This window comes from Sturnus vulgaris, chromosome 16 (assembly GCF_052056855.1).
Source record: "Sturnus vulgaris isolate bStuVul1 chromosome 16, bStuVul1.hap1, whole genome shotgun sequence".
In the NCBI taxonomy this organism is placed as follows: Eukaryota; Metazoa; Chordata; class Aves; order Passeriformes; family Sturnidae; genus Sturnus; species Sturnus vulgaris.
Window position 1 is genome coordinate 12647287 of NC_142258.1, and position 12290 is coordinate 12659576.

At 40.5% G+C, this 12290-nt stretch overlaps 1 protein-coding gene across 23 annotated transcripts in view; it reads right to left on the bottom strand.

The window, feature by feature from the left end:
- The window catches only part of RBFOX1 (RNA binding fox-1 homolog 1), a 1116721-nt gene that overhangs the window by 590204 nt on the left and 514227 nt on the right, over nt 1–12290 (bottom strand). The window lies entirely within an intron of this gene.

Here is a 12290-nt window from a genome sequence, read left to right on the forward strand (position 1 = left end):
CTGATCTCTTGAAAAATAACTTATATCAATGATTTCCTTTTTGTAAATACAAGCCAAAAAATTTGCACCCCTTTTTGGGAGAATACAAGAGATAAGGTTTAATTATGTTCTGTCAAAACTTAACATATAGAAAATAATATTAAATTCAGGCTGTAATTTCACAGTGTTTTCCTTGTTTAGAAGTTTTTATTGTAGCCATGTTCACTTTATTACCCAAAGGGAAAAGAAAACTTTCTACCTAGACAGATTATGGGGCCATTAAGGCATCTTAATCACAATCAAGTGTATAATTTAAAAAGAGAATGTTACAAGGGCTGGCCTGACCACTGGGCTTAATAGCCAGAACATCTCAGAGCTCACACTGCCTCGTTGTGTGGCCTTGACCACATTATTCATCACTTCAGTTTTCCCACTTGTAAAATTAGAATAATACGACTTCCAGTGTCTCCCATCTCTGCCTTCTCAGGAGGGCTGGAAGGATTAATGACCCTACAATGCTCTGAGAATGAATAAACACTAACTGCTAAGGCAGAGCTAATATGTTTCAGAGCATTAAAGCACTGAAATGTTAGAAATTCCAATTAAATCACCCTGTGTGTCTAAACATGGGTGAAGTAAAATGCAGAGATTACTAAAACACCATCTTCTACCACTTACAATCAACAAAATACTATGGGTAGGCTTATTAGTTTTGTTATTCAAATCAGATTTTTACCATATATTCCTAGTGTTAAGCTCAGTTCCATTCAGAACGCCACCAGCAGCAATTAGCACTGCTAATTTACACCACCAGGCTGTGCAGGGCAAGGCCATTCAGAGTCCAAGAGTCAGAAAACGTCTCCATCACCTCTGCCTGTTGTTTTGAGCCTTTGCAGCAGGTATGGGCCTTCAGTCAGAGGACCTGCAATTCTGGCATGTGCTGGTCCTCAGTGCTGCTCTTTAGAGATCCCCATGCTTGATTCAAGCAAGGAAAAAGAGTTTGAGCCAGCTAATTATCTCATTAGCAAAAAATAAGGGGGCAAGGGGAAGCCCTGGCAAAGCACACACTGCTGCAGAGAGCTGCAGCACTCACAGAGTTGTGACAATGATCAAAAACAAATGGTCTGAATTCCTATGTCCAACTTAAAAAGGATCATTGTGAATTTATGTTTCAGTCTATAGAAACAGTAACCTTGAATAAAAATCTGTGCACATTACACAATCCTTTTCACCACTCTCTCTCTCAGTGGTGGGTAACAGTGGTTCTTCCACCTCCCAGCTGAACTGGAGATGAAATGTCTGAAGTTCCTAATGGTCCAGTGATGCCAGGGCTGGTCCTTGAGTCCCTGCAGGGGGGTTGCAGGAGCTCAGCTGGGATGCTCTGGTTTGGCAGCAGGATAATCCAGGAGCTGTGAGTGAACAGAGCCACGGGAGCCACAGCCAGAGCTAAGAGCCCTGGGAGTGCCCTGTGGGATGAGCAAAAGCTTGAGTGGGAATCCCAGCAGGGCAGAGCAGGGCTTGGCTGTGGCTCAGCTGCTGGGGATCCTCACCATCACCTTCCCACATACACATTCCCTGCCACGGGACAGGGACCCCCCAGACCTCTGCCCTTCCCATTACACTTGCAGGGACAAACCTCACAAAACTGAAACATTACTGTGATGGAGTGGCTCTTGAGGTTTCAGTAATTCCAGATTTCTATCTTTTTTACTGAAGATCTTCAAATAATTATTTTCAATGCTCTTATTGAATAGTACAGACGAGTACCATCTCCTTACATCTCATGGCACATCAAAAGTTCTAAATGAATTTAGTTGTTTCTCGTCCCTTACACCTTTTTCTCCTTAAAAGACAAAGTGTTTTTCTTCTAAATTTTCCAATTGACAAAAAAAATGACAGAGAAGCAGACCAAAGGAACTCACTGTAAAATATGTGCCTTTTAGGGAATGGTGCAGCTGGAGTTTTTTTGTTTTTTTTAAACTGATGCAAAGGTGCACATGTCAGACTGGAAACCTTCCAGCTGAAAGTCTTCGTGGTTAACTGATTTAGCCATAATTTCCTGAGCTAAGTATCTGTGCTGTGGGAACTATTAAAAACCAACAGTCACTGAAGGAAAGTGAATACTGGTAAAATTCACCAGTAGCATCTCGAGCAGAAGGTTTTTCTGCACCTGTCCAGCTTGTAAGGTGCTTTTACTACAGTTAAACAGGGCAGTGAAATGTGGTTTAATCTTGAATGCACGTCCAACACACGGGGGCTCTCTGTGCCCGATGGATTCCTGCTGGGATGGTTTCTTCCTCCGTGCCATCTAATGAGCAGCACACACAAGGGAAGCCTAATGAAGCATATTCAGATGGAAAAGCATCGTGTGATTTATCACACACATGCAGTTTTGTTTCAAAAGGGTTCAATGTGCAAGTTTGAGCCAGACAACCAACGTGTTAAAAAATCCAACATCCATCAGGTGCCACAAACCCAAGGGAGCAATTGGAGTTCAAGGAAATCTACTGAGAATTCATGATGTTAACTGATGCTAAATAGTATCTTTTGGAGAGAATCTAAATTATGAGGATTTTAAACCTGAACTATCAAAATAAATACAATCAGAAAACAAAAGTTTTTCCTCTACCAAGAAGAATTTAGAAATGTTTTCCAGTGGTTGGATCCTGCAAGCATCCACAACGTTGCTAAGTGCACAGTGAAGCTGATTACAAAAGTACACAAAAATAATTGGGCTTAGCAACTGGACCTACAAAAGAGAAGTTCCACAAAAACACTGGCACAAAATACTCGGTGTTTTCAGAAATCATTTTTCTGTATATTCAAAATGTCAGGACTTTTCTTTCATCAATTGCTCACAAGTAGCCTCCATAAAGAATTTGTAAATGTGATTACACCCACCTGAATTGCTCTATTTTGCATTAGGAGTTGGGGTTGCCTTTTCCCAAGCTCTATTTGCTCCTGATGTCACCAATCTCTCTTGAAGGTTCTAGTTCTGTTTCTCTGTTCATACAATTGGAGTAGTTCACAAATGAGGTAACTTAGACATTGCAAGGGTCCAAAGGGACTTTGACACTCTTACTGCAATGCTAAATGCAAAAGTTTGCAGCACATTAAAGGGAAAATTTTATTTTCTATATTTTGTCCAAAAAAAGTCATGCCTAATTTCATTCAGAAGCAATAAATCAAACACTATCAATAAAATAGTAGAGGAACATCATTTTGATGCAACTAAAGTAGTACTGCTCTAATAAATGTTACTTCAAACATTGCCACAAAAAATATTTCCTGCATAAATGCTATGAAAACTGCTATAAAAATAACCCAGCATGCCTGTACTCAGCCTCCTGTAAAGAGCAAAAATGCATATTCCACAGGGTAGGGAGTTTTGCACAGTCGCTTCTGCTTAGGAAGTCAAGTTCAAAAAATAAGTACTTTTCCAAAGCCCTAAAATAAAGCAAAGTTTCTGAAGAAGCATCAAATCAAGGAAAAAAAAATCTGTAACTCATTTTTGTCAAGGGTAAGGAAGGACCAGACACCATTTACCAGCAGCATTCACTTTCAACGCTGCTGACTCTTTTTTTGAGCTTGTTACAAAGTTTAATGTGAAACATAAGGTAGCAACACATCTACCAACATGAAGAAGAAACAGGTCTCTGAAAAGTCTTGAAGCAAAAAAAATTCTTTCTGTGCTTATACATATTCACAGCCCTGTTGAAATGCTAAAGCAGTCACAGGAATATGCATTCCCAAAGCAGACAGCATTTCCACAGGAACAAGGATTACTAGTTAAGGCTGCAACATGAACTTTAACATTCCACTACACATATGTCCTTCAGAGGTAATCTGCATCTGCATTTGGGTGTTTTCCCCAAACAAATTACTTTTTTTTTGTTTAGTGATTAGAAAACGCAACTTTTACTATGGTGTGAATTCAAAATGTCTTCCAATTCCACAATCTTTCTTTTCTTCCCACAGTATTAATGCAAATTGTTTCCTCAATAAAACTGCAAAAGGTTAATTTGTCTACAGAGCCCCATGACCAGGAAAACACAGATGTGACATTGCTCACGACACCAGTGTGAGGAAATGCCAAAACACGATGGAAAATACCTAAAAATCCTGGAGGTGCAATTGTTTCCCCTTGGAGATTAAATCGTGCAAGGTGATACCTTCAAATGATGAAGTGCAGCCTGTGCCATGGAGCAGGGCCCTGAATGCTGCTCAGAGCATCAGACAAAGTCACTGAACCACTGCCAGCCCCAGGACCACAGCTGGAAGGCACAGCTGGAGCCCCGAGGCTGCCCCAGCCATCCCTGGGGCACAGAGCCCTGGAGTGCATGGACACTGCTCACCGTGCCCCAGTAAGGCAGGATGAGTGAGGCAGGTGTGGGTGTGACACCTCTCTGCACATACCTGCAGTGATCTGAGCAAAGAAAACAGAGTGACAGAGCTCAGAGATTTCCAGAAGATTTTTGGCCCAGAAAGTAGGCAAAGAACTCCTGGGCAGCTCCATGAGATGGATAGAGGTAGAATTCTGCTATAGGTAACTGCCTATTTTTTATTCTTAGTTAATGACAAATCTTTTTTTCCAGCTGTATTTATTTTTCATTCCCCCTATTTTCATTTTCAGCTGGTCCCCAGATTGCAGAACACACCAATGAGACTTTTGTCACTAGCTTTAGAGGCACGATGTTTACTTCCTACTAAAACAAAGGCAAAGATTTAAAAATCTTTATAAATACAGCATATAAAGCAGTGTAGGGATTGTTATTTGAGATACTTTAAACGTTTTCATCACTTAATGTAACACAACCACAGAAATGCCACCACTTTCTGCACTATCAGGCAGAAGGCAGAGGTTGGGACCACCTCCAGCTCAATTCTTGGGGACCTTCTCTCCTTTAAAGTCCTGCTGGCACAGAGAATGTCACAGCTTGTGGATGCAAGCAGCCCCTTGCTCCTGCTCATCTGTGGCACAACACAGATGACTAATTAATTTTTTAAAATATTCAATATGTGACACATATACGGGATTGAATACAGATTAGCATTACAATAATCACGAAGCTTTTGTAGCCTCGAATTTGCCTCTTGCAGAGAAGTTCCCTTTAATGTGCAAATGCACGACGCCACTACGTATCTGGAAATGAGCAGGCTCATTGTGATCGTGGCTCGTCACAAACACAGACATTCAGGGTTACATTAACAGCACAAGGTAGGCTGGCAGAGAAATTAAAAATCCATGCCCAACTGCTGGTGCCACATCCTCATCCATCCCACCAGTGGCATCCTGGAGTGATGTTAGGAAAAACTCCTTCTCCCCAAATGTTTCTGGATTTAAGTTGTTTCCATGAGTTGCAAGGGCGTTTTTGGCCTAGTTATAAAGACAGGATATGTTTGACTGAGTCAAAAAAGAGCAAAAGGGACATGAAATTGTCTCAAAACTTCAAACCCAGCAAAAGCTGAGAGAGAGGTTCAGAGGAGAGATGGCCCATGCAGCAAAATACAAAGAGAATGGGGAAACAGTGAAGTGAACTGGCTGGAGTGTTCCAAACCCTGACAATAACTGTTAAGGAAAGAGGAACAGAATCGTTTTTTTGTTTTGTTTTTTTCTTTTTTAATTTAATTTTTTTTAAAAATTTTAATTTTCTCGATTTTTGAGATGAACTAAATCAGTGAGTCTGGAGTCACCTCATACACCACAGACCCCACTTCCCACACAACAAAAGGACCAGCACGTCCTTCAGGAAGAAATCCTTCACTGACTGTGGGCAGACCTGGCACAGGATCCCAGAGCAGCTGTGGCTGCCCCTGGATCCCTGGCAGTGTCCAAGGCCAGGCTGGACATTGGGGTTTGGAGCAGCCTGGGACAGTGGGAGGTGTCCCTGCCATGGCTGGGGTGGCACTGGGTGGTCCTGAAGGTCCCTTCCAACCCAAACCAACCTGGGATCCATGTGCTTGGCAAACAGGGCAGCCCCTGGCAGCTGTTGGCAAACAGCACATTCCTAACAGGATCCTCAGTGCCAGGGCAGCTGATCACAGGGTTTGCTTTATAGTGAGATGCAAATCACAGCTCAGAAATAGACAGTCCTGTAGAAGGATTTAGGGAGAGCAATGCTAAGTTGGTCATCCATCAAGCAAGGCACACAGGATATTTTATATCAACATCTATGTAAGATGTTTCCAAGAATAACGAGTGCACAGTATTTTAAAAACAAATTTCACACATTTTTCTGACAAAATGCTGTGGACTCATGGTGTTAATTTTAGCAGTTTCAACTGGATTTGGCACGCTTGGAAATGCAAGGGGAAATCTGCAGTAATCAGGATGTGACACTTATTAACACTTTCACAAAATACCCACTGGATTTGCATAAACTCTGCAAAGATTCATTGGTGAATCTTTAATATGAGATTTCCCTTGGTCTTACTCCACATTCAGCTCCATTTGCCCTCCCTCTCTCCTCTCCCCTGCCAGCGAGAACTGCTGTAAACAGTTCATAACAAAGCATAATAAAATGGACCAAAAAACGAAAATATACTTGCAATTACCCAAAAGCCTATATAATTGCATATATAATTTCATAAACTGCAAGTATTTCTCAACAAATCCTTTTGTAAGGGAGAGAAATGCTAATTGGATACAATGACTTGATAGAGTGGCAGTCCAAGTCACTTAATAAATCTGGAGATGCACAGGCAAGTTCTTTAATGACCTGTGTATAAAACCCATCCGTGGCCCAGCTTGCAGACAGCACAGTATTTGAATGCAAAATAGCAGGAAAAAAGTCTAGAAACTGATAAACCACTAAGGCAGCAGCAGGTTTTTAAGCAAATGCCAGTATTAAGGGAGACAATTCTTGTTACTCTCAATATTGTAAACATGGAGATAAAATAAAACAGAAAAAAAATAAATCTGGGTCATTTAAGTCTTCTCTGAGAAAGACACCCTTCTCAAGAGTCAATATTTGCCAGGAGGTTTTAGCTGAACTATCCAGGAGCTCTTGGACAACACTGACTGCACCTACATGGGCTCTCACAGAACACAGCCCAATACAGAATGGGAAGTTCACAATGGGAAAAAAACATAAATCTTCTCCTTTGAACTATTTAAAAAACACCCAAAACATTACCAGGTTTAAAAATTCTCAAGGAAGTTCATTCTGCTGCTAAAAATGCTTTTTGGTTACTTTTGGTTCTAAATAGAAATCTACAAGGATGGCTATGAGTTCAGCATTTATAGGATAAGTTGAAGTAAATTTAGGATAAGATTCAGAATAAAATTTTGAATTCAATTCAATTCTTCTCCCTGCCCTAAATTCCTGCAAACACACATAAAAGACATTTAATTTCTGGTGTGCTATACTCCAACCCAACAGTTTCTGTTCGAGCTAAGCTTTGAAATTATTTGAACTATGTACCTGTACAGAACGGCTGCACCAGACAATAGATGATTTCACTTGCTTGCATTTTGAACAAATTTATTGACTGAGAGTCTCATTTCATTGCTCCTACTCAACACATCATTATCTTTGATATCCCACAAGCACATGAAAGGATTTTCTAAAGGAAAATACAACCTAAGTGTGAGGGCCAGGATACATTCCTGTATTTTATTTCTGGTTAAACTCTCAGGCTCAGATCACCTTTATGTCTTGTTCACTACTGAGTAATGGAAGCAGGCTGGAGAGAAAAATGACTATAAGTGGTTTTATTTGTCTTGTGGAATCTTCTTAGAGATAAATTAGAACATTGGAACTTGGATATTTTTTTTCCCTGCTGAACAACTGTGAATTGTGCTGAGGTCATTTGAAGTGTAAATACTCAGAGCACTTTTCACTTGGGTTTTCATTAAAAAAAAAAAAAAAAAAACAAACCTCAAAGTGGAACGAATTTTTTGTTACGGTTTAGTAAGCAGAATTCTCATTGCAATGTTTTAATGCTCCCAAAGCACAACTGATCACAAAGCAACAGCAGATCTTGGTAAGTAAAAAACTCAAAAATTTCTTTCTAACTCAGGATTACCCATTTTCAAAGCTTACCCATCACAAGACTATTTGCACCCATAAAAAAAGCACAAAAATTGTGAAACAATTTCAGTAGTCACAGTAACAACAACATCTTCTGTGCAATTCCTCAAAGAATTCTCCTTGCTGGATGCACAAGTGGACTCTCAAAGCAGCAAAGGCCTCTGGCATTCCCTGGCCTGCAAGGGCTCCACCCAAAATTGTAGAGCAAGAAAATGAATAAATCAAAAAATAAATCAAAAAGGCATTAGAGGCTTTCAGAGTGTGCTAATGACATGTGAACTCCCCGACCCTGTGACTGAAGCAGAGGTTATTATTGGACAACCACTGGGAAAATAAGCTGTTAGAAAATAAGAACTCTTTACTTTTATTTCACTAATTCAAATGGCACAATAATGAACTCTTTTGAACACAATTTCTCAAAGCTGTCATGTATTGTTCACAAGAGGCAAGGAAAACAACTTCATCAGATAATTCCCTTCTCATTCCTCTGTATCAGTGGCAGGAATCTCAAACACATGAATGCCACACTGTCCCTCACAAGAGAGTGAAGGGAATTTCAGATGGGCAGCCCCTTTCTGCTTGGCATGGGACAGGGATTGTAGGGTGGGAAACAAATTCCAAGAAGAAAAACCAGGAAAAGGAAGAGGACACTCTGTATTCTGCTGCTTCATAACTCCCTGGGCCTGGGTATAATGGACATTTTTGGGGGCTCAGAGGGATTCCACAGCAAGTCAGGAATAACTGAAGTACGGATAAAATACATTTCTAGGACTATAAGGTAATTTTTTTGGCACTCATACCTGGTTGTCTGCAGCAATTCCACCTAGACAGAACTTGCAAACTGCGTGCCAGAAATGTGGCCCTGAGGGATCTGTATCAGCATGAATTCCTTAAAATGCAGACAGCATGGGAAAACTGAGCAAACATTTGGAGGGCTGCCAGGCTGTCGTGGACACGGAGCTGGCACACGTGGAAGGAGGCTGGGCAGATGTGTGCAGGCTGGCAGCTGGAGCTGGGTGCTCTGCCAGCTGCCTGCTCCCTCCCAGGGCACACAGAGGGGTGGCTGAGGCAGAAATGCAAACTTCACTTTTCTCAGGGACAAGCTGGGCCATCGAGGCCACGAGCCCTGCTGCCCACGCTCAGTGGCAGAAAAGGAAAGCTCGTTTTTTGTATCATTTGAGAGCTCTTCAGCCTGATACTGGAATAAAGACACAGCTCACAGAGCTAGAGCTGGCACTAAAGGCAACTCAAGATTCCAAATGAGGAAACAGGGAATTCCACTTTCACCATAATATTATGCCCATATCCCTGCTCCAGGCACCAACTTCCACCAAACACGTTTTTCCAGAGAGGTCAGGCTTCTTTTGGAAAGCACACAAACAAAATGTCAGCACTACTGTTCCATTCTAGCATCAGTGGGTTTCCCCTCCTGAGTTTAGAATTATTGTTCCTTCCAAATTCCACCACTCCTAGTATGTTCTGAAGTTCACAGAATTTCACAGCCTTTGCTGCCCTCTCTTCTCTTCAGGAAAACCCTCAATGTCCCCATTCAGAAGACAAACTAAAAAGCTGTAACACACTATTAAGTGTTAACTTAACCTGGGAAGAAAAATGGCATTCACACTCTGAACAGCACATAAGGAAAGCAGCAAAAATTCAGGACACGAGTCAGGGCAAAATATTCCACATTGATTTCAACTGAAAAAAAAAATAGTTTGTGGAAATAAAATTTTGAATGAAAATTACAGTAAAAATAAAACTGCAAGTCAACTTTTTACTGCATTGCAATAAAGTATTACTCAAAGCTTCAGTATGTCATGTCTCATTCTAGTGGAAAGTTCAAAAGAAAGAACAAGAAAATTTAGGAGGTTATCCTGTTACATATATATATGTGATATATCTATATTTTTATATTCCTATGTATAAAAATCATAGAAACGTTCCCAAACTAATACATTTGCTGAGACTTTTAAAAGAAATACTGTTCATCTTTATTCCATCAATGAGAGAGAGAACCCAAGAAAAACAAGTGACCCAAATTACCCCCAAGCCCCAGTGATGCTCACCTGAACATCTGCTGCACTGAATAAACATTATATTTACAACCCAACTGTGATTATTTGGAAAATACAAAAGTACCAGAGATGTTTTTTGAATTACAATGCCAGGTGCAATGGTCAGGAATATTCTGTAGAGAAGTTGTTCAGATCAGTTCTTTACAACAGGCTGGAAGGCTCTGGCTGCCAGGGCTTTGACAATAAAGTGCCATCACCTTTTCATAAAATGGGAAGGGCAAGGCTTAATTTACAACAGAAAAGAACATTTCTTGCACTCGTGTGAATTCTCACATATAATTAAGTCTTTTTTTGTATTATTCTAAGAACTGTGGAGTTTGGGTGATTTCACTAATTGAACTCAGAGTGGGATGATTTTTGGAACACCACTTAAAGATTCTACTATTTTTATTAACTTCCACACCCAGAGAAGTGAGTGACCATCACATCACCTCTGCTCTGGCAGTTTTATTATTTCATGACAGCTTCACACAGTGACTTCAGCTGCTCCTCATGACACAAATGCCTTCCAAGTGTCACATCTACTCTGCAGATTTCCCAACATAGCCTTTCTAAGATTTTTAAATGGCTGCTCCATCTACAGCCTTAAAACTTGCCAATATTTCAAGAGAAAATAATATTCCATATTTGTTTAAATTTTTATAACTACACATCACCCCAAGCAAATAAAGTGTGTTTTCTAACCTGTGGAGTTATTCAGCACTTACTGAAATCATAGAATTCATACTGTTATTATGTGAGCATGAAACAACAAATGTAAAATTAAAACTCATTATTACCTTGAAATCTGGCATGAAACCTGAAACTAAATTAAATCTTATCTAAATGCCAAAAGCAAGGAGAAGAAAAACACCACCAAAGGGAAAACACATTCCTAGATTCTCATTCCTACTTCCTATTTGATTTGTTTGCATATTTACAAACAGAAGACTGAAAAAAGGCACCTGAGCAGTCACAAGTGAATCACCTGGAATAGAGAGGCTGGCATGTGGATGAAGGGAAACATCTTTCCATCAACAGTGAAAAGAGTCTAAGTCTGCTCCAAATCCAGACTTGGAGAGAGCTGTTCAGAATAGAGCAAGATTTAATTCTCTGGATGAGTCTTATACCATATACTCATCAAGACCAATAATATTACACAAAATGGGATCATTTTTACCATATCCACAGAGCTATGAAATCACAACTCAGTAACAGCTCAACTACTCCCCATGCACCTGCACACAGACACAGAAATGCAGACAGCTACAACTGCAAGGAGATTTTAGGAATTCTGTGGAAACGTCCATTGTAACATGAGGAAAAGTTAGCACAGCTTTTCAGTGCTGAATTTGACAGCAGAAGTTCAATGAAGAATCAAGCCAAATTATTTTTCTTGTGAAATAGGACAGGATGTAATTTGATTCAAATCTGCTGCTCCAATAATTTGGTCATTAGAACAATGATTCACCATTGCAGGCATCTTTATACACAGCTCTGGGCCCATATCAAAGAAGCCAATCTACCATGTAGAACACTAGAAATCAAGATTTCCCAGGAAAGACATTTTTATTTCTGTCAATTCTAGTATATAAATCTTCAAATAATAATAAGCTCAATAAATTTAATGCAGCTGGAAATGACTCAGATAAGCAGAAATGGCAGGCCTTCCATGCAGAATGACTGACAGGCCAGGGAAAGGAGAGGACAGTTGGAATGACAGCCTAAGTCACAGTGTAAATCACCACTGAACCATCTGAGAGCTCTGCAGGATAGCACCAGAGATGCTTGCTGGGATGGAAAAAATAGGGCTGGAAAATAATTGCCTGGAGACTGAAGAACACAGACTGGAGTACAAAGATTTGAACAAGCTGAAGAAAATAAGAATGGAAATAAATATAAACTCACTGACTAATCCAGAAAAGAGACACAGCACCAGAGGCACCAGCCCAGGTCAGGAATCCCAGATGAGGGGTAGGTAAGGTGTCTCTCCAACACTGACACCTGGGGCTGAGGGAACAGCCAAGGGCTGCTGGCAGTCACAAGATGTGGAGTAGGATCATCTCTCATGGTCTGAGATGGGCTGTCAAATAAAGCCCTCTTGCTGCCTGCACCCTTGGAAATCAGTCCTGAAAAAAAGCTTCTACAGAATGTGGGCTCTCTCTAAATACATCAGAAATGAAATGTGTGCAGTAAAAGCTGCGAGCTGCTCCCTGCAGACACA